Source organism: Melospiza georgiana, unplaced genomic scaffold (genome assembly GCF_028018845.1).
Source record: "Melospiza georgiana isolate bMelGeo1 unplaced genomic scaffold, bMelGeo1.pri scaffold_29, whole genome shotgun sequence".
Taxonomy (NCBI): domain Eukaryota; kingdom Metazoa; phylum Chordata; class Aves; order Passeriformes; family Passerellidae; genus Melospiza; species Melospiza georgiana.
Window position 1 is genome coordinate 6,708,987 of NW_026652215.1, and position 23,619 is coordinate 6,732,605.

The 23,619-nt window shown below is 48.8% G+C and overlaps 2 pseudogenes; one reads left to right on the plus strand and one right to left on the minus strand.

The window, feature by feature from the left end:
* The window catches only part of LOC131096410 (zinc finger protein 208-like), a 1,316,393-nt pseudogene that overhangs the window by 207,387 nt on the left and 1,085,387 nt on the right, over positions 1-23,619 (plus strand).
* On the minus strand, positions 2,837-9,074 carry LOC131096317 (cell division cycle protein 20 homolog; annotated as a pseudogene).

Here is a 23,619-nt window from a genome sequence, read left to right on the forward strand (position 1 = left end):
CAGCAGGTGGAGTAGGCGCTTGTGGTGATGCAGAAGGAACTGGAGGAGATACTGGGTTTATCATAGCGGAAGCTGAAGAGGTAGAAGGAGGAATTTGAGCAGGTGGTAATGAGATGGCAGCCGGGGGAGGAACCGGACCTGCCATTTGAGGTGCTTGAAGAAGAGGATTATAAAGTGGAGGGGCAGAAGGAGGCAAATAATCCAGGGGGTTCCATCTTTTACTAGTCCTATCATCCCCTCCTTCATTCCTCTGTACCTTACAAATTCGCACCCCTTCATCCTCAACAGCGCTCTTTACCCAGCAAGCTACATACAATAATTGCTCAGGATCAGTATCCCCTCGAGCTGTCAGATAATTATTTAATTGTTGGCACATCCACTTATCCTTTGTCCCACACCAAGGCCATCCTCCTTGCACCTCTAATTCTGGCCAGACTTCCATACAATAATGGATCATTTTCACTTTATCTAATTTCTCCGTAGCCTCTATAGAATCCCATTTTACTAACAGTTCTCCTAAGGGACTAGTGGGATGTATATGCCTCGGTCTCTTGCCAGTCTTTTTACTACTACAACATCCCATTTTTCAAGTCTCAATTAAAAAAGTCCCGAAGGTGCCTCTACTTACTGGGAATTTCAAAAAAAACCTTCTTTGAGGAGCTCCAGCCTCCTCCACTGAACTTCAAATTTCTGCCTGATGCTCAGGACTTTATAGTGAAACAACTGCCCAGTCTCTTGATTGCCCAACTTCCCAGCGTCAGGTCTTACATCTATCGGGACTTAAACACACGAAGCCACGGCCTAAGAATCCGGGTCGTGCCTGACACCCTCAGTCAGGAAAAACAACTGCCTGATTTTTAGTTTGCCTAACCTGCCAATTTTTAGGCTTCACCGTATCAGGACTTAAAAGCAAACCGCAGCCTCCTTCGCTGGGGTTTGTGCCTGACTCCTTTGTCAGGACTTACTTTGCCTGCAGGGCTTGTGAAACACCCGAATCCTTCTCGGGACTGACAAATCTTACTCGAATCCTTCTCGAGACTTACAAATGTGCCTGACCTCCCTTTGTCAGGACTTTGGGGTGCGTGCCACTCATACACAGTAATTCACTCCGCACGCCCGGAGTGGGGGGTCCCTTTATTCCCCCTTGGGAGACGACTTCACTCACACTAATTCCACTCATGTCCCCCTGTTCCTGGCCGCTTTTCTCGTGAAAAGACGGAACCGCAGTACTTAGGGGTCCACTCTCGCTTCAAAGGTCCGGCTGCCGGCCCTCGTCTCACTCACACACACATGCGCACGTCTCCCACTCCTGCCACCGGATTTCTCACCAGTCCAGTGCTCCGGTGCTCCTCTGCGTTGCTGTCCTGAGCTGGTCCCTCTGGTCCTGGTAGCCAGCTGTCCTCTGAAGATCCAAGATGGCCAGTCCTGAGTCCTCTTGCGGCGTGGCTATCCCGGACGAGTCCCAAGATGAAATAAACAAAAAAAGGGGGCCAGGAGACTTCTCCTTTTTAATGCCTTTATTAAAAGTGATCAGCTCAGGACTGGGCGGCTCGACGGTCTGCAGCGTCCGTCGTCTCTCCCAAGGCGACTCAGAGGAGGAGGATATGCGCAGCTTTATCCACCAGGGGCAGAGCTGGGGATCAGATCCTCTTGGGAGCCTTCAGGGCTTGATCCCATAAGATGTTACCTCGGTCTGGGTCTCCCAGACCTCCCAGTCCTGGCCCGGGGGATCTCGAGGACAGGGTGAGGAACGCCGAAGGTTTCCCGCATCTCTGCAGGCCCAGCGCCCTGCTCCTCACATCCAGACATCACTCCAGTCTCTCAACTCTCATTTGGCTCGTTGTTTTGGGGGTCTTCTCAGTACAGTAGAGGACCATGCTGCATTGGTCTTGGAGTCACTTTGCATAACACCCCCACCTTCTCAGGTGTCTTCACTATGAGAAAGGTACAACTTAGCCTCGGGCAAGGCTCTGCTGATACAAAAGGAGCGATTAGCCTCAACGACCCGTAATTACAATAACAAAACACACAGAACTTGGGCAGGGCCAGTGGCCTGGCTGCCTTTTTGAAACTTTTTCTCATAAAAAAAACATTAACCGAATTTTTGTTCATAACACAGAGCAGCTCTCCTGGACAGGGACAGCAGATGGGACATCTGGCAAGCAAAGGGAACAGTGAGTGAGGGTGGGGACGTTTCCCTTGGCAGCAGCTGCGCTTCCATCAGGGCAGAGGAAATGTCAGAGCCTCCCCAGGAGGGTCAGAAGGAAAAGCAGCCAAGCGGGCCAGGCTGTGGTGAGCTGTTCACTTCTTTCTGGCATCCCAGTTGCTCTGAGGGAACTCCCTCATGTCAGGTTATTGAACCACCTCTGCACCTATCAAGACTGTGGCCCCCAAATCAATCAGCATTTATGTCTCCAGCTGCTTGCACCAATGACAGGGAATGTCCTCTAACAGTGCTGGGGCACAAAGTTACCTTGCACAGGTCATCTGACAGGGTCTTGTTCTTTCTCTGCTTCCTGTCTTTCTCCCTACGTTCCACTTGGAATTTCTACAGCATTTCTTTTTCTTTCCCCTTGATCAGTGCTGAAATGCTGTTTCTCCTCCAAGTTTCAGTTTGTTCAGTGATCCTGTCAAGCCTTTTCTCAGAAGCTTTCACTGTGGAATTGAGAGTTAATTTCAACAATTTTGGTGATTTTCTGTGAGATTTATGGAAGTGTCTTGTTCATTTGGCACCATTTAGGAAGGTACAAAAGAGAAAAAGGATGTTCTGTATGTCAGTTCACTAGTGGAATATTCACGGATAGAGAGAGTGTTTAGCTGAATTTTACATCTACTCCTAACCTGAAAGTGCAACAGGTAATTTGGGGAGAAATTAAAGCCCAATTTCTCCTTCTACCAGCCTGTATTCAAATGTAAAGTAAATAGAGCAGGGTGAGAATGTCAGTGTTCAGTTCCTGAAGTGCCTTATTAAGGCATTCTTAAAGTAATGGAGATAAAATCTGGGTGGGCATTCCTAATTTCCAGACACTCATTGTCAATTTCATTGACTCTGAAAACACCAGAAATGTGCACATCATACCTTATCAGTCCATTTGGGGATGTTTTAGGTTCAGATTCTCTGAGGCTTTAGATTTTTAGATCTCTAGACAATGCTTCCAGCAATCTAAATAGCTTTCAGAAATTGAACTTTTTTCCTTTTCTCCTCAGTCTTTGCACTCATGTGCACCAGAGACCTTCAGTGAATGGATTCCACTCTAATCCATCTCCAAGCTGAATCTCCCAGCTGTGTTCACACTGGTGGTTCGTGTGTCTCTTCTGCACAGTGCAATTTTAAAATCTTCGTTCCTTATTATCTCTGCCCTTCTTTTTCTGTTTTTGTTTGCAAATGCATGCAGATGTATCAGAAATTATACACCTAATTTCTGATGCATCAGTTCCTGTCTAGCAATTTCATTTTGTCCTGTTCTGTATTGTATATTGAATATCTGTATATAGGCCTTGCCCTGATAAGCCCTGGTTGTTTTTGATGGGCTGCAGCTGCAATGTCCTTAATTGGGCTGCATCTGTAGCTTGTGAAGATAACTGGGATAAAAGGGGCTGAGCTTGGCCAGTCAAGCTGAGCTGACAAGGAGCCCTGACGAAGAAGGAGCAACAAGCAGGAGAAGAAGTCAGAGCTGTGAAGAACTGCCCCCAAGAAGTATCACCGAGAAGGTACGAGACTTTAGAAATATGATTGTGACAGTATGGGACTTTAGAAATGCAACAACAAGATAACATCCACCTACCTTGCAGCTCTGCAACCTTGGTCATTATTGGATACTTCCATAAACCCAGCTGATTCTGTGCAAAGCCATGGGCTGAAATGAGCTGCTTATAGTTTGTGGACCATAGGATAGAAGTCACCTGCAAAGAGGCAGTAACACAGGTGAGACAAGGTGCATGTGCTGATGCTCACCACTCGAAGGCGAGCATGGTCCCCCTCCTTCCCTGTGCATCTGGGCCTGAGGAGCCAGCAGCTCTGTGTAGGTGTGCTGCCAGAAGGTGTTTGTCTCCAAGCTGATGTTCATCTCTCACCTGGGAACGGGTATCAACAGCACTGAGGCAGGCGCCAGAACACACGTTCCAGATGCGGATATGTCTGTCTCTAGTGCCACCTCCAGTGGATAGAACATTCATCTGCCATGGGCACCACGCCACAGCCTGAGAGAGGAGAGTTCATTTTAAAACATACAAGAGACAACCTGCACCCAGCCAGTGCTGCATACCTGCCTTGCACACACATATCTGCCCGTGGCAGCTCTGTGCTCACTTTGACAGCACCCTGGTGCTGAGTGAAGGTCTGTACAGGAGCAAAGTTGCCACCCCCACCTTGGGTGCATGGCCAGATGTTCGCCAGATTGTCATTGCCACCACTGGCCAGGTAGCAGCCATACAGAGACCATCTGAGTCCGCATACCTCGTGTGTGTGGCCAGCAAGGCTGGCCACGTGATGCTCAGCCACTCGGACATCGTGGTGATGGATGTGCCCAGTCCGTGCACCACTGCAGAGAGAAGAGAAGGCTTGCAGGGTCAGGCTGCACATTTTCACCCAAATCCATTTTTGTTGTTGCAAGACTGCTATACCTGCCACTGGGTTTCAACCAGTGTTACCAGCAACACAGGTCTGTTGGTATGAGTGAAACACCCACACAAGCTCTTTACAACTTCAGTACAAATTGCAATACAGGAAAGAGGCCTTCTCCTCACAGCCCCAACAGATAAGGCTGAGTAAGAATCCCAAGCCAGGACAAACTTCTCTCTGCCATCCCTAACCCATGCCACACATAGATTGATGGATAGGAGTTTGCAACAACTGGAAACTGCCCTTGACCCACTGCTTTACCTGGAGAGGATGCAGCTGTTCCAGCTGAGGGTTCCCACACGGCCACAATGGCTGGTCATGGTTCAGAGACGTTTCTGCTGCTCAACGTCCCATAGCTTATAGGGGCCTGAGTAAATATATGTATTGCAGTAAAAGATCTCTGTATTGTATAAGTAAACCTTGCCCTGATTCTAGTTATTGTAAATGGGCTGCAGTTGCAATGTTCTTGATTGGGCAGCAGCTGCAGCCCGTGGAGGTGGCTGGGATAAAAGGGGGTGAGGCATTCAGGGAGAGCTGGAGAGGAGCCCTGGCTGAGAAGCAACAACACTGCTGTGAAGAGCTGCTGTGAGAAAACCACCCAGAAGGTATGAGACCCTAGAAATATGATATACAACAATATAAATGCAACAATAGCTGGAAAGGCAAAGCAAAAAGTTCTTCAGAAGAAACCCAATCCTGTTTCTATACCCTAGGAACCTCACTGCATAGGCTCTCTCAGCTTTCTCAGTAAGGGAACAGAGCAAATATGTATCTCATGACTATAGCACAGAAGGTAATGCTGCTTATCAGAAAACCCCCAAACCAAACCCCACCTTGTACACTGGGCAGTTCCACCCCACACCAGGGAAGACAAGTCAGGTGCATTGCATCCTTCCTCTGCCAACCAAGGTTTTGTCCCCAGGCCCCACAGTTCTGTCAATTCCTTGAAAATGTCTCTAGTTTTACTCCTGCATTCACCTGAACCTCAGCACTACTTGTGCCAACAGCAAGGTAGTCTCCTTCTTTAATCCATGACACAGAGGAAATGTAAACATCTGGATGCTCCATCTGCAGCAGTGGGATAATCTCCCTAGTAGCGTGATTCCACAGATAAACAGTGTTGTCCAGAGCCACTGCCAGGAAGTTCTGGGAGCTCCAGTCTATGAGATTCAGATCTACACTTTGAAAGACAAATGCACCATGCTTGGCTAGAGAGCCCTGCCCCTCACCCGTGCTGATGCAGCAGGTGTGGGTGCACATGTGCACACACACACGTACAGGTGAGGGGCAGCCTTCTGAGTGTCACTATGCCCAGCTGCTGGGGCCAGGTACCCTGCTCCAAGGCACCTACACAGTGCCCTAGACCACTGTCCCTGTAAGGCCACACAGGGACACTCCAGAAGGGGTCTGTGCTAGCCTGGGTACACAAAATAATACAGATAGCCCAGTTACACTGTCCTAGGAACAGCAATCCAGTGCAAAATGTTCTGGATGCCCAGCACTCAACCCTGTAGCCTACTTACAGTAGTCGTTGAACATCTCTGGTGCATCCAAGACTCGTTCTGGCTTTGAGGGAATATTTCTGCTATTCTTCCTGCTGGATCCAGGTGCCATTTTCTGACTGTAGAGCACTTTCAGGTTATTCTGACAGCCTGTGCAGGGGAACAGGTTTGTTAACCTGAGTTAGTTTCCTCCCAGCTGAGTGCTGCTCACCCAACTAGGAATCCCTTGGAGTGAAAATAAAGTCCTAAGAGAAACACTCACAAGCCTGCAGTGCACTAAAATCACTGCCAGTACGAACTGCTGAACAGGGGTGAGCTCATTCATACAATTTCCTCATTCATGGAAACAAATTTGACAAACACTTGGGTTTTTGAATCCCATTATATTTAGTTGCAGTTTAAGCTAGAAAGTGCACAGCAGAGGGTTTGATGCTCTTACAGACTTCATGAAGGTTTGGAACCTGCAGTACAGGTGAAATGTCACCGACATCTTTTCATAAAAATCCTTTCTTTAGGATTTTCCCCCCTTCTGAGAAGCTGTGGCCTCAGCAACAAAATGTAAACAATGGTTATCTGCTGCTGTGGAATGCAACAGGTGGATGTGTGATTGGTCTCGGGTGGATGTTTGGATTTACTGACCACTCAAGGCAGAGCTAGGTCTCGCTCTCTGCTGAGACACAGCCCTTTGTTTATTCATTCTTTTTCTATTCTTAGCTTAGCTAGCTTCTGAAAACTTTCCTTCTATTTCTTTTAGTATAGTAATAATGTAATATATATCATAAAATAATAAATCAAGCCTTCTGAACATGAGGTCAAGATTCTCATCTCTCTCTCCACCCTGAAGACCCTTGCAAGCCCTGTAACAGGTGACCAGCTGGCAGTCATAGCACCTCTCCTAAATAAATTCACTGTAACTGTTATGCCCTCCCTCGACCTCAGGAACCATAAGAAAGGAGACTCCAGCCTGTACAGCTCTCAGAAACCAGTTGATTTCTCCTGTGACCACACACAGAGCCTCTGTGTTGCTGTTCTCCTGACCTGATCTCTCCTGCTGATTCAGCTCACACAGAGCCTGTATCATACCTTCTGGAGCATTCTGTGGTTTTCCTCTGAGGTGGAGGATCTTTGCCTCTTCTACATCAAAACCATTCAGATTCACTGCCCAGGCTTTCTGTTGCTCCTACAGAGACAAATCACCCTCAGTACAATGCATTGAAAACAATTCCCACACTGCAATTTAAACAGACACCTAAGCCTCCTTCTCTCAGAATCTGAAGATGTTTGCCTGTGCTGCAAGGGTCAGTCACACAGAGTCAGGTCAAAGCAGTTTTTCCTCACACTTTCATACATCGTCCTGCTCACATTTTCACACAATGGCAAATTCAGTGTCATTGCCAGTGGGAAAAGCCACAGCCACAAAGCGACCAGATGCTTCACAAACAGATTTCAGAACACAGTGTAAAACATTCCAGAAGTGTTCCCTGTGGAGACATTGTCCTAGAATAGCTACCACCAGCAGTTTCACTTTGCATAGGCTCACAGCTTTGTGTTTGTGTTGCCTGCTACATTTTAAAGCCTCATTAGTCAAAAGCTAAATTTTGCTACCAGAAGCAGCATAGGCTTAGAGTGCATGGCAGTCTCTACAGCTTCAGTCTCATCCTAGGCTCCTGAAGCCCAGAGCTGCAAGTAGTGATGGCTGGGACTTGTCAGTCCCGTGTGCCCACTTGATAGAACCTATTGTTCACTGCTCTGTAAAGGGGCAGGAAGGAGTAGCGGTTGTTGAAGTAATTGTAACTTAGCAACATGCTCACCTTCTTGGTAGGGGAATCCTCAGCAGGGTCATTCTCTTTAGTTAAGAGGAAATTTGCCATCTCCATCTGCAGAGTGCTGCGGTTGGGAATGTAGCGGTCCCCCCCAGCCTTTGTGGGGGTACTTTGAATTTTGGATCCAGATTTACCTGCATTCACATATGAAAATATTGTCTTACAGATATTTAACAGCCTGTATTAGAGCTTTCATGGGAGCAAACCCGACACTCTTCCACATCACACCCACCAGACAAGTAGGACTCTGAGGTCTCATGCCACCCAGTCCCAACTAACTTATATTTTCCTCCCTGCCACCAAGTTGGGTAGGGACTGTGTGGAGCAACTCCTTGGGTCTAGTGCAACAATTCCAGAGTCCAGAGATAAGGGGAAGATACAGAAACGCTCACAGGATGTAAAGCTGTCAGCTGACAGTCCTGCCCACACTCATCCTAGCATACAGCTGTGCCAGCAAGGCTCAGCTGGGTGAACAGCAGCTCGCCAGCCCCAGTGCTCAGAGCTCTGCCCCTCATTCTGGCAAGGAGGTGGGTGGCTGTCAGGAGCACAGCCCACCTCCTCCTGCCTGAGCAGCAGCCGGTAGGGCAGCGTGGCAAGGAGCCCAGAGCCCCATGGCTACGGACAAGCAGCCTGGGCCAGGCTCCCGCACTCAACCTCTGCCGCCGGTGGCCGGTGCTCACCGGCTGTCGTGGACGGCGTCTTGCTGGAGCTGTGGGAGCGATTGGCCGGCTTCACGGGCGACACGCTGACGGGGCTGGGCCCGGGGCCGCTCTCCTTGGCCTTGCGCTGCCATTGTGCAGGCAGCGCGTTCGGGATCAGTGTGTCCAGCTTCAGCAGCCCGTGCTGGTCCGCCTCGAACAGGAACTGCACCGTGGTCCTGCGGGCGGGCGGGGTTAGCTGTGCCCACCGGCCGGGCTGAGCCTGCTTCGACAGCCCCGCCGGCCTCCCCACCACCGGACCGTGCAAGCGCTCCGGCCGCTCCTCCCCGCCAATGCACACCCCCACTCTCCCCAGCCGCTCCTCGGGACACTCCGTCAGCCGATACGCCCTCCCTCCGCTCCTCGGTGGTCCTGGATCAGCCAGCACCTCTTCCAGCCACTCTTTGGGGCTCCCTCCGATAAGCAACATTCTCCCTTCCCCTACCGTTCAAGGGCAATCTCGTCCCTGCTCTTTCTCCTCCCCACCATGCTTTGCCTCTGCCCTGTGCCCCAGGGGCTGCTCTTGGCCAGGCAGCCTCAGTGGGAGCCAGCACTGGCTGCAGCCCCAGTGGGCCCCCCAGGACAAGGCCCAGCAATTAGGAGGCCGATGAAAGCTCTGGGCAGCAGCAGAACCCTCAGCAGAGTTCTTTGGACAATCATGAACCGGCCACACCTACACTGCAACCTCACTGGGAATGTTTCCTATGTAGAGTAGACTTTCAAAAAAAGCTGTTTGAGGGAAAGGTGAACTAAACACTCACTGTCTTCAAGTATGTCCAAATTCGGACAGAGCCTAAGATGAAGATAAGCTCCAAAACAAGCAGGCCTGCTGGGAACCCCAGCCAGCAGCCTGTTCCCTGATAGAAACCCTGTCCAAGGACCTTCTGGGCATCAGGAACATGTGCTGTGGTTCCAGCTGCACCTGTGGGAGCAATGGGGAGCGTCAGCCCATGCTGTGCTGCACTGCTGAGCTGGCAGCACGGTGGATGCGGGCAGGACGTTCTCCGTTTCTCCCAGAGCTGGGGCCTGCAGGCACCTTGCCGCCCCTTGGCACAGGCTGTGCCACCCAACAAAGCCCAGCAGGCCGGGAGGAGAGCCTGGGGCCAGCAGGAAGCTGAGAGAAGGCCCTGCTCTAGAACTGAGGGAGTTCCACCAGAAGCAAACAAAGATGGTAACTTGAAGAGATTCCCTCTGTGCTCAAAGTTTGTCTGAGAAGACTAAGACGGGAGCTTGTCAAAAATCCCAGGAAATATCTGGGAAAGGGTTTTATGTATGTTGGTTGTGACTAGGTACAAAGCTCCTGCGGGAAAAGAGCCTCTGCAGCAGGCTGGCTGGCTGAAGGTGTCTTACTTCTTCCTAGAATAAAGATTAACACTGAAATGCAATTTTATTTTTTATTGTATGAGGGGAAAATATTTTCCAGAACTCTAAAACCAGTTTCAAAAATACAGATGTGTTGTGGAAAAAGGAATGAAACATATGGGGATTTCTCTCTACAAGAGATATTTCTAAATATTTCTAAAAATGAAAAGTGAAGACAAAATGAGTTCATTTTTTTGGATTCTAAAGCTACTTAGAAAAATCTTTAAGTACTATAGGAATTGGGAAGAAATATTTGGAGGTGTCTCTCTACAGAAAACGATTTTGAAATATTTCTACAAATTTCTAATATTTAAAAGTGAAAAATTAAGAAAATGGGGTTGCTTTTTCTCAGGAGCTCCATGCTGCTTCCTGCCCCCTGGGCTCCCCCAGCCCTCGGGACCCCACCTCTGGTCCCAGCAGCCCCTGCCTGGCTCCTGCCTGCCCACACCGTGGGCATCCATGGCTGCTCCTGGCCATGGAGCTCAGCCAGTGCTGCTGCCAGCTGGGCTTTGCTGCTGCTACAACAAACACTGGGGTGACGGCACCTTCCCTTTAGTGCAACAAAAGAAAGGGCCATCACCTAGCCTGGCAGAGAGCAGGGTTAACTTCAGTGTTGTTTAGATGGCAGGGCCAGGGGGCTCAGGGGCAGAGGAAGGGACATGTTGGGCTCAGGAGGGGCTGGATGGTGCTGGGCTGCTCCTGGGGTCTATAGAAGTAGTCGGGACGGGACAGAGGAGGATCAAAAAAGAGAAGAAAGTAGCTTGGGGATATACATGAGGAGAGCAGGTGGCAGTGGGGTCTCCAGGAGAATAGGAGATTTCCTTGTTGATCGCTGTTCTGCAGTCTTCTTCTCAGAACTCTTGACAGGGCTGCGCAGGCCCTTCTAACTGCTGGAGGAGCTGCTCCTGCTGTTTGGGTGTGAGGTGCAGCCACTGTCTTACAACTCTTCTCCAGAGGTGGAACTGTGGAAAGAGGGGGTGGCTGAGGCCCCAGCTGCCAGTGGCACACAGGGACCCTCCTGCACAGCAGGGCCCAGAGCTGGCAAGGCTCCCCAGCACGGCTGGAGCTGCTGGCACAGCTTGGCCCAGCTGCACAGCTGCACCTCAAGGCCCCGGCCAGCAGGGCACGGCTCTGGGCAGGCTCCCTGGCCAGGAGCAGGCCCCAGAGCGCCTCTGCCTTTCAAGGGCAATCTCGTCCCTGCTCTTGCTCCTCCCCACCATGCTTTTCCTCTGCCCTGTGCCCCTGGGGCTGCTCTTGGCCAGGCAGCCTCAGTGGGAGCCAGCACTGGCTGCAGCCCCAGCGGGCCCCCCAGGACAAGGCCCAGCAATTAGGAGGCCAATGAAAGCTCTGGGCAGCAGCAGAACCCTCAGCAGAGTTCTTTGGACAGAGTGTGCCCGCATCTGTACAAATGGACTGCCTTGATTGTTTTTGTGAATCCCAGGTCCATTGCTCAGCAAAACCTTAATTGTCACCTGCTGACATTGTGGGTCAGACTGTGTCCATGGAGATGCTCTTGATGCCTTCCCTCTTTTCCTGGGCTTGCCACTGGAGGAGGTCTAGGCCCAGATGATGCCAGGGAAGGAAATGTGCCCTCAGCCCAGGGACGCTCAGCATGGGCTCCCCCACCCCTGGGGACCCTGCCGCAGGTCACAACAGCCCCTGCCTGGCTCCTGCCTGCCCACACCGTGGGCATCCATGGCTGCTCCTGGGCATGGAGCTGAGCCAGTGTGGCTGCCAGGTGGGCTTTGCTGCTGCTGCCACCCAGACATTGGGGTGACAGCTCCATCTCTTTATTGCAACAGAAATGCTGGGCCGAGCTCTGCCCACCTTCAGTAGGGGCCAGAGATCAGGGTCAGTGCCTTCAGGGGGAGAGGACCTTGTTTGGGTGGTGGCAGCACCTGCACAGCAACAAGTTGGTAAAGCAACTGTGACAGGGGCATCGGGCATGGGCATGGCGATGGGGAATATCTGGTACAGGTGTCCCAGACTGAGGCGTTTGGCCGCTCCTGTGAAGCTGCAGACAGACGCCTGTTGAGACAGGAGGTTGCTGAGCTCCCAGTTGCAGCTGGCACACAGAGACCCTCCTGCCCAGCAGGAGATTCCCACTGTGCTCAAAGTTTGCCTCTGAAGTCTGAGAGGTGAGCTTCTCAGAAATCCCAAAAAATACCAGGGAAAAGGTTGGTTGTTGTCGCTCAGTAAGAATGTCCAGTGGGAAAAGAGCCTCTCCAGTATGCTGGGTGCCTTGTGATGACTTAGTTCTTCTTAGAGTAAAGATCACCAATTAAATTCAGTTTTAGTTTTTATTCTGCAAGTAGTAAAGTGTTCTACCTTTTTCAGAATTCTACAACTACTTTGAAAAATCCTGAACTCCTGTGGGAAAAGGGAAGAAATATATAGGGATTTTTTTCTACAAAAACTGTTTCTGAATATTTTGAACATTTTCTGCTATGTAAAAATCCCGAACAATTTCTGCTATGTAAAATGAAGACAAAATGGGGTTGCTTTTTCTCAGGAGCCCCGTGCCCAGCAGCTGTCTTCCCAGCCCTGGCTGTGCCCAGACAAGCAGCTCTGCCAGCGCTGGTGGTAGCACACAGACACCTGAGCTGAAGGCCAAAGATGTTGGTGGACTCAGGCCCTTCCCTGGCAGGAGGGCTGCACCTCCTGGCCTGGCTGGATACCAGGGCAGGCACCTTTGGGGACAGAGGGTCCTCTTCTGGGTGGTGGAGGCAACAGCATGTCACCAGCAATAAGCTGTTAATGCAGCTGTGGGGAAGGGACAATGGACACTGGCACAGAGATGCAAGATGACAAGTCCAGTTGATTCTAGAAGTGTAAAAATGTTCAAAGTTATTCTGAATTCTAAAACTACTTTGAAAAATCCTTACCGACTATGGAAAAGGGGGGCAAATTTTTGATGATTTCTTTATTAGGAAAAAAATAAACCCTACCTATTTCTAAAAGTTTCTAATTAATAAAATGAAGAACTAAGCTAAAATATGGTGTCTCAGGAGCCCCATGCTTGGCCACTGCCTGCCCACCTATAGCTGTGCCTAGACAAGCAGCTCAGCCTGTGCTGGTGGTAGCTCACAGACACATGAGCTGAAGCCCAAAGACGTTGCTGTACTCAGGCCCGTCCCAGTCTGGAGGGCTGCACCTACTGGCCTGGCTCTAGAGCAGAGCCAGCCCCACTAGGGACAGAGGGTCCTGTTCTGGGTGGTGGTGGCAACAGCATGACCCCAGCAACAAACTGGTTGCAGCCATGGCAGGGACAATGGACACCGGCACAGGAATGAGAGATGACAGGTCCAGTTCTCCCTGGCTGAGTTATTTGGCTGGTCTTGTGAAGCTGCAGAGGCGCTCCTGTGAAGAGAGGAGGTGGCTGAGGCCCCAGCCGCCAGTGGCACACAGGGACCCTCCTGCACAGCCAGGCCCAGAGCTGGCAAGGCTCCCCAGCACGGCTGGAGCTGCTGGCACAGCTTGGCCCAGCACCACAGCTGTCCCTCAAGGCCCCGGCCAGCAGGGCACGGCTCTGGGCAGGCTTCCGGGCCAGGAGTGGGCCCCAGAGCGCCTCTGCCTTTCAAGGGCAATCTCGTCCCTGCTCTTGCTCCTCCCCACCGAGCTTTGCCTCTGCCCTGTGCCCCTGGGGCTGCTCTTGGCCAGCCAGTCTCAGTGGGAGCCAGCACTGGTTGCAGCCCCAGCGGGCCCCCCAGGGCAAGGCCCAGCAATTAGGAGGCCAGTGAAAGCTCTGGGCAGCAGCAGAACCCTCAGCAGAGGTCTTTAAACAATCACGGACTGACCACACCTTGTCGTGGCTTGACCAGAAATGGGACATCTGGGATATGCTGTTTTTGCTGTGGTTACCAATGGGTGTTCGGATTTTAAGATGAGCACCTGGTTTGACCAGTGGGGCATTGGATCCGCCTCTTGAGACTACAAACCCAAGGAGTTAAAAGCAGGGCTCTTGTCCTTCAGAGCCCTCTTGGGATTTCCGGCGTGAAGGGTTGGGCCTCCCTCCCCCGGCCCAGTTGCTGGCTGGGCTGGGGGAGGGGAAAGCCACGTGGCCCATCTGCGGTAGGCCTGGATTCGGTGGAAGGGTGGGGGAGCATCGAGCGACCTGTTGACCCCCCCCCCTTTTTTTTGGAGAGGAAGAGAATGCAGCCTGTGCTGGAACTTTTACTGTACGGCTGGGAGAAGAAGGGGGGGAGGGCTGTGAGCAGCCCAGCAGCCTGGGAGAGCTTTTAACTCTTGTGGATAGTGAGAACTTCACGGAACATTACCTTTCCTAGGAAAGGGAAAAGAGTGGAAGATGAAGGAAGAAACAGGCCAGTAAGGGGGTCTGGCAAAGAGAAAGAGAGATGTTGAAGGAATGGGGGAAGATGGAGTGGCAACTTTGCTGGACTCTTTTGTTGTAGATCCATGGACGGTTTCCTGGTGATACAGAGGCTGCATTGCAGGGGGAAGCAGAGGCTCGGAGCCAGGAGAGTTTGGTGTTGAGACCCCTCGGCCCCAGGGGGTATAGAAGAAATGGGGGGACAAAGGTCCCAGAGATGAGAGTGTGCTCTGCTTGAAACGAGACAAGGCATCCTTAAATGGTCCACCCTGAAAGCAGGCCTCTGCCTTATCCCGTGCCTGGTGGTGAGAGCACCTTGGCATGGAAAGGAGATGTCACAAGATAGCAGGACTCCGGGCGGTGCTAATTGTGATAAGAAGTCCGTGGAATAAGGAAGGACTCCGTCTACTCTTCATAAGCTGAAGATTTGATTTTCTAAAGGGTGGTACCAGACCGAGTGTGGATAATTTTGGGAAATGAATTGTACTGGGATCTGGAGGAGCAGGGGGAAGTGTTTCTGTGTAGTTTTCATTCTCCTTGTGGTTTTTTTTTTTTTTTTTTGTGTGTGTGTAGTTTAGTAATTGTGTGTAGTTTAGTTAATAAACTTTTCTTTATGTTCAAGCAGGAGCCTGCTTTGCTTACTCCTGCTCACATCTCACAGCGGATATCAGGTAGAAGGTATACTCATGGGGGCTCTGGCTTTGCCAGGCCTAAACCATAACACACCTACACTGCAGCCTCACTGGGAATGTTTCCTATGTAGAGTAGACTTTCAAAAAAAGCTGTTTGAGGGAAAGGTGAACTAAACACTCACTGTCTTCTCGTAAGTCCAAATTTGGACAGAGCATAAGATGAAGATCAGCTCCAAAACAAGCAGGCCTGCCAGGAAGCCCAGCCAGCAGCCTGTTCCCTGACAGAAACCCCTTCCAAGGCCCTTCTGGGCATCAGGAACATGTGCTGTGGTTCCAGCTGCACCTGTGGGAGCAATGGGGAGCGTCAGCCCATGCTGTGCTGCACTGCTGAGCTGGCAGCACGGTGGATGCGGGCAGGACGTTCTCCATTTTCCCCAGAGCTGGGGCCTGCAGGCACCTTGCCGCCCCTTGTCACAGGCTGTGCCACCCAACAAAGCCCAGCAGGCCGGGAGGAGAGCCCGGGGGCAGCAGGAAGCTGAGAGAAGGCCCTGCTCTAGAACTGAGGGAGTTCCACCAGAAGCATACAAAGATGGTAACCTGAAGAGATGCCCACTGTGCTCATAGTTTTTCTGAGAACACTAAGACGTGAGCTTGTCAAAAATCTTAAGTAACAGGGAAAAGGTTTTATGTATGTTGGTTGTGACTAGGTACAAAGCTCCTGCAGGAAAAGAGCCCCTGCAGCAGGCTGGCTGGCTGAAGGTGTCTTACTTCTTCCTAGAATAAAGATTACCACTGAAATGCAATTTTATTTTTTATTGTATGTGGAGAGTTTAGTTCAAGCATGGTTTAAAGAAAAAGGCCATGAAGGCATACAATTGAGAGAAAAGTAAAAGGTAGTTGCAAAGCAGTTCCAAAAGCAGTTCCCAGCCTGATTTCTATAAACAATTAGACTCTCTCAGGCATCACTTTATAAACAATAAGGTTCTGAGGCAGTCTTCCCATAACAAGCAAACACCCTCTCTGGGAAAAGATGGCACCCTGAGAACAGATGTGGAAATTTTGGGAACCTTTCATATCACAGTGGGAACACTGGGTTTGTTTTGTGTAAACAATTAACAGTATTGTAAAACAAAAGGAGTGGTTAGAGTTTTCTCTGTTAGCCTATCACAAACCTGGATTTTGGAATGTTCATGAAGTTCGTTAACACTGTTATTTAAAGTGACTGATCGATCAATAAAGTTGAGTTTGATGCATTAACGGATGGTCGTTCTCCCTTCATATCAACAAATGGTGACACCCGACCATGATAGCGAACACCTCGGGGATTGTGAACACCACAGGAGGTGAGGACTGGTTCGGGTTCCGAAGCAGCCGGAATGGCAATAAGCGCGAATAAACAAAGCGGAGGAAAACCTGCTGAGACGCGCCGTGCCCTAGGCGACCGTATAAACAGGCCTGGCTGATATGTGCGGCTGGAAGCCTTGAGGAGCTGCAAAGTGCGTACTTATATAGGTATGGAAAGGAAAGCCGCATATGAACTTTTTATTATTTTCTTGCAAAAAAGGCAAATTAAGGGAATAGACTTACAGAAAGAACTACCGGGTCTTTTGGCTTATGGTTTGGAACGGGGAATTTTTGTGAATCCCCACACAGTTCATGAATTGTCGAAATGGCATAAATTTGGTGATATATTATGGCAGGTTACGTTAGACGATGATAAAACTGCTAAAAAGTGGGGTAAATTATGGCGGGTCATTAATACCGAACTGTTGCAGTTTCAGGATGAAAAAAGGGCTGCCCACCAGGCTACTGCCGCTCATGATTGTAACAAAGAGTACGATCAAGACAAGGAGTTTGATACGGAGTCGGGAACTCCTCTTGGCCCCGCTACAAGGACGGTTTTATTACCAGCCTCACCAACTCCCTCTGCGAGCCAGGCTGCGAGCCAGGCTGTGAGCCAGGCTATAAGCCAGGCGCCGCAGAGCGCTGCATTACCCGCTTCGCCGCCTCCCTTAATGGGCCAGTCCCCCTTAACGAGCCAAGCTCCGCAGGGTGCTTTATTGCCTGCTTTGCCACAAGCTACATGGAGCACCTCTGAGTCTCCTGTATCTACTGTATCGCAGCAGCCGGGGCCAAAACCGCATACTCCGTTCCCGAAAAGCAGTCAGTCGGTCCCTGGCTTGGAAAACGATCTAGCGGAGACGATTGCAAGGGAAAGACAAGATACGTGGGCTGCCCTGGCCAAGGATGCAATGGAAAAGGGAGACCAAGAGCTGATAAGCATGGCGAGCGAACTGGCTTGTCCGGTTATTTTTACCCCTCAGGCCAGAGGCAGTATACAGGCGACAATCAGTGCTTTGGACTGGAAAATGTTATCTCAATTGCGAGCTACTGTTAGTCAGTTTGGATTTAAAAGCGAACCAGCCAAGCAAATGCTCGATTATATTTTTGACACCAGCATCCTTCTCGTTAATGATTGCCATGGCATAGTTAAACTAATCTTTACCCAACATCAACAATTGCTGTTTAATGCTCACTGGCAAGCGCTCGTTAACGAGTGCGTGGCAGTTCAAAGGCAGCAGGGTGACCCCCTCCATGGCGTCACTGTTAATGAACTTATGGGTCTGGGACCTTTCCTTCGCACTGAGGCACAAGCCTTAATAGGTCAGGAGAAGTGCCGGGAGGCAATGAGGTTAGTCAGACTCGCAATAAAAAGGGTAAAGGAACCAGGAGGGATACCAGTATATATGGGAATTAAGCAAGGCAGAGAGGAATCATTTGGCGCTTTTATTGATAGAGCTGCGGCTGCAATTGAGAGAGCTGGAGTAGCAGAATATATGCGCGGGGCCCTCCTCAAACAGTGTGCGATTCAAAATTGTAATTCTGCTACTAGGAACGTACTTAATACCTTAGGTGCAAATTGGACTATAGAGGAGGCATTAGAGAGGATGGCTCTCATACCAACCGGGCAGCAGGCTTTAGTGGTAGATGCAATTAAACAGTTAGGAATAGGCTTGCAAGAACAGGCAAAGTCCTCTCAGAGTCAGGTGTTAACCGCTGTTGCACCTCTCCAAGCGTCAGCCGCATTTGCAGCATCAAATAAAAGGGGCAGGGTGAAATGTTACCGATGCGGAGGCATGGGCCATGTACGCCAGGAATGCCAGGCTGTCGAAATCTGGTGCGAAATGCCGTATGGACAACCATAATACGAGCGCTTGTAGAAGGAGGTCGGGAAACTTCTCCAGGAGCGCGTATTCTCTCAGCAGCCGCGCCCAGACACAAATTGCCGCTGCAGCAACAACACCCCCCCATGCCTCCAACCCTCCACAGCAGGGAGCCTCCAACCCTCCGCAGCAGGCAGCCTCCAACCCATCGCAGCCGGGAGTCTCCAGCCCACCACAGCAGGGAGCCTCGGCATGGACCTGGCAGCCGCAGTAGACGAAACGTTGATGACTCCGCACCTGCAAAAAATCCCTACGAGGGTCCAAGGACCTATTATTATACAGAACAAAGCGGTGGGTGCGCTACTATTTGGGAGATCTTCTGCATCTATGTTAGGACTGTTTGTTTTGCCTGGCGTTATTGACGCAGATTACACGGGAGAGATTATGGTAATGGCTTACACCCCTTTTCCTCCTCTTCAAATAAACAAGGGACAAAGGATTGCTCAGCTGGTACTGCTTGAGCAAATGACAAAAGGAATACAACCCATAAAAACTCAAGAGAGGAGAGACAGTGCTTTTGGTTCCACAGGAGGACTTACCTTGTTAACTTTAAATCTTGCAGAGAGACCCAAGAAAAAAGTAGAAGTAGAATTTAACGGACAGAAAAGGTCATTTTCAGGTCTGCTGGATACTGGAGCAGATTCCAGCATCATTAGTCCTAACTGCTGGCCTCATCACTGGCCTTTGCAGCCGGCAGCCACTGCAGTATCCGGGGTAGGAGAATTTACCCTGGCTAGCCGCTCACCCCCCCTTCAAGTTTATATCGATGGGAAGCAGCTGACGGCGACTTTTTCAGTGGTGCAGTTACCACCTACTGTTCAATGTCTTATAGGTCGGGATATTATGGCTCAGCTAGGGGTGGTTTTGACAAATGAACACCCTTTGGAGTAAAAGCCATTGCTTGGACTTTCCCAATTCCCATCACCTGGATTGTTGACACCCTGGTATGGGTTAAGCAATGGCCTTTGAAAGGGGAAAGTCTTCAACACGCACATCAGCTCGTCTCAGAACAGCTTCAACAGGGACACTTGCGTTTATCTACCAGCCCCTGGAATACTCCAATTTTTGTAATTAAAAAGAAGTAAGGGAAATATAGGCTGCTCCATGATTTGCATGCTGTTAATGAACAAATGGAACCTATGGGCTCATTACAACCTGGATTACCTAACCCAGCCATGATCCTGATGGATTGGCCTTTGCTGATTATTGACCTAAAGGATTGCTTTTTTACTATTGCCCTCCACCCGCAGGATATATGACGGTTTGCCTTCACATTACCTGTGATTAATAAAGAAACACCTGATCAGAGGTTTGAATGGACGGTTCTTTTGCAGGGCATGCGAAACAGCCCTACCTTGTGTCAGCTTTATGTCAGTGCAGCTTTGCAACCTCTTAGGAAACAATGGCCTAATACAGTGATATATCATTACATGGATGATGTATTGTTTGCTCAGCCGATGCCTTTCACACAACAACAAGTCCAGGAAATAAGAGCAACACTGGCACAATATTCTCTAGTAGTAGCTCCTGAGAAGATCCAAACAACTGCTCCCTGGAAATACCTGGGATGGTCTATGACAGAACAAATTATCAAACCTCAAAAGCTGCAATTAAAAACAAAAATAACCACCTTAAATGACGCTCAAAAATTCTCGGGTGATTTACAGTGGTTAAAACCAATGGTGGGAATACCCAATGAACTGCTCGTTGAGTTGCGTCCACTGTTGAAAGGGACTGACCCAACTCATCCGGTGTGTATTACTGACAAACAACAGCGGGTCATTCAGCAAATCATGGACTGTGTTATGCATGGACATGTTCATTGAAGGGATCCAGACTTACCCGTAGATCTGATCATTTGGAAGGGCCCACAGTATCTTTTGGGAGCACTTACGCAAAGCAAACAAGAAACAGGGGAAACACGGATATTAGAATGGATCTCCCCCCCACTGCAGCAAAGTAAGACTCTTTTTCAAAAAATTGAAATGTTAGCGGATCTGATAAAGAAGGGCAGAGAAAGGATGTTGCAGGTGGCTGGGGCATAACCAGCTGCCATCAAGATACCAATGAAAAAGGATACCTTGGACTGGTATTTGACTAATTCAGAGGAAATGCAGGAAGCTCTCTTGGGTGCATGTTGCCCTATTGAAACACACCAGCTTTGACCAGATTTGATTCAATGGATAGGGGACTGGGACTGGATAACTCGTCCAAAGCGAGAAAATTCTCCTATCTCAGGTGCCATTACTGCATTTACAGATGCTGGCAGGAAATCAAGAACTGCTGCAATTACCTGGCAGGAAAAGTGAGTATGGAAGCATCATATTCTGCAAGTGGAAGCAGTGGACAACTTACAAACCATGGAACTGTTAGCAGTGGTATGGGCAATGGCACAATTTAAGGAACCTTTGAATGTTGTTACAGACTCTCTGTATGTAGCAGGAGTTGTAGCAAGAATTGAAGACGCTTCCATAAAAGAGGTGCAAAATCAAAGACTATATGAGCTATTATTGCAGTTAAATAGAGCTACAAGATCCAGGGAACATGCTTATGCTGTAATTCATATTAGAAGTCACAAATGGGATGTTGGTTTAGGTGAAGGAAATGATAGGGCAGATAGATTGGTCACTATTACCCAAAGCACACCTCTGTCAAGTCACCAATTGGCTCGAGATGCCCACTCAATGTTTCACCAAAATGCAAAAGGCTTAAGCAGAGAATTTAAGATAACATTCTCAGAAGCAAAAGCTATTGTGAGGGCTTGCCCGATTTGTAGTCACCATAATGGGGGAAGTGGTTTAGGCCTAGGAGTAAACCCATGAGGCCTGCAAACAAATGAATTATGGCAAATGGACGTTACACACCTCCCTAGCTTTGGCAGACTAAAGTATGTGCATGTGTCCGTTGATACTTATAGCAAATATATATGGGCAACAGCTCAGACAGGAGAGAGAGCTATACATGTGGAAAGACCTTTGTACAGTTGCTTTGCAGTGATGGGTACACCAAAAAGAATTAAAACAGATAACGGTTCTGCCTATATCAGCCAAAGGATAGAGAAATTCTTAAGGAATTGGGGAATTGAACATGTTACAGGTATCCCAAATTCCCCAACGGGGCAGGCCATCATCGAAAGGGCACATGGTACCTTAAAGAAGTATTTAGCCAAGCATGAGGAATAACTGACCCCCTGGCAAGATTATTGAAAAGTTTATTTGTGATTAATCATTTGTGTGTATTTGGAGATGTAGGGTAACCCCCAGCAGAACTACACTATAAGCCACAAGAGATTGGTGAACAGAAAAAAGAAGTATGGGTAAAATACCGAGATCCCAAGACAGGGTTATGGAAGGATCCTGCTAAGGTCCTGTTCTGGGGAAGGGGATATCTTTGTATTTCCACCCCTACAGGAGCATTGTGGGTACCTGCCAAGTGGACTAAACCTGCTCTTGATGCAGCGATTGGTGGAACAACTCACAGAAGAGGACAAGGACCGTCTGGAGAAGAAGCTGCTCCTGATCCTGAGATCACTACTGCTTCAACTGAAGGGACACTCGAAGGCGATCGACAGGGCCATAACACGCCGTTGCCGGACGACCAGGGAACTGATTGACATTATTGAATCATTATCATCTTTCCATATAAAAGGACTGGCAAAAGAGAACTGCCTTGAATGTCACAGCCCAAATTGTGCTGCTTGGGTTGCACTGTGTTGTGGAGGTTGTGATAAGACCTTTTGGGTGGATCAGTTGTCGCTTTTTCATTTATGGTGTAACACCTGTAATTATAGACATACCTGGGAACATAATTGGGAGTGGGCACTACGGAATGAAACAGGGCTAAACACTGCCTCAGCTTTAGACCTTTATGAATCTCATGAGCAGAAAATCTTGGCCTATTATCGGTGGGAGATACAGTGTATTTTGAAAAGGGTTAAAGCTCAAAGTACATCATATATAGCCTCTGTAAGGTGTAGAAAACTGGTACCTTTAACACAACATTCTGTTGTAGGGCCTATAAGAGGAGATCCCAATCAGGCATTAGATAACTGCATTAGAAGGTTACAAAGGTGTGGTCTTCAGGTATCGGGAACAGCAAGGTTAAAAACTGATAAGAAAAAGAAGGTCAAAGTAAAAACAGAAAAATGAGATTTACTTTTATTATATTGCTTGGTGTAGTGGTAGCTGAAGAATTAAGGATAACACATTTTAGTCAACCTAGAGATAATGTATGGATAACACTTGCTAGACAGATTAATCAGTCATCACTTTGTCTCAGCCTTGGAGGAGTTACTAATCCATTTCGAACGTGTTTAGTAGGGCTTCCAGGATGGTCTCCTCAAGAATTCTGCAGTCTTATTAATAACCGTGCCTTATGTATGCGCAATATGGTAAATATTAAATTGCCCGCACAAAAAGGGTATACTGCCAGTCAGAGTGATGGCTACCGCCAATGCCTGCTAATTCAATCACTTAATACTCCTTTGCATTCCCCACCTGAGGAGTTAGTTCTTTTTGGAAGTGCAAATGCTAGCATGACCAGCACTTCCAATGGTGGGTGGTTCAGCTTTGATTACTCTAATTCTCAGAAGATGAATCAGCATAAACAGACATGGGCTACTCTGGATTCATCTCTAAGCCCAGACATAGTGTCCAAACAGCTTTATAACCAATGTAAAGGCTCTAGTAGCACGACACCTAAGAAATTACCTACAGGGAAATTTCTAATTTGCAGAGATAGAGCCTGGAATGGAATACCAGCCCAGTCGCATGGCGGACCTTGTTATTTAGGCAAGTTATCATTATTCCACCCTAATATATCTGTATTAATGCAACTAAGTCATAAGACAAGCAGGCAAAGGCGCAGCTTACACAACTTAGACTGTAGTCAAATAGGAGATCCATGGTTCTGGAGTAAATTTAAACAAGTGATGGTTTCAGGTCTCCTACCATGGGGTGCTGCAAGCAAAGCAATGACTTTAGCAAAACAAATAGGGTGTTGGGCTAAGGGTGAATTGAATAAGACATCACAGATATTAGATATGTTAACTGCAGATGTACAGAGTGTTAATCACACTGTTTTACAAAATAGAGCTGCCATAGATTTCTTACTGTTAGCACAAGGCCAAGGGTGTGAAGAGTTTGAAGGTATGTGTTGCATGAATTTATCTGATCATTCTGTATCTATTCATTCTAAGATAAAAGAGCTACCGCTAGGGCTTAACAGCCCTAAGGAAGAAGAAGGATTGGGAACTGATGAGTGGCTTAAAAGTTTAGGACTGGGACCATGGAAAAGAAACCTTGAAATATATGCTATAGGGATATTAGGTGTACTCTTATTGCTTTTACTTATTTTAACTTGTTTCTGTAGCTGTATCCAAAAGATGGTTAGTAGGATGATAGAGAAAACCTGGCAAACTAACCTCCT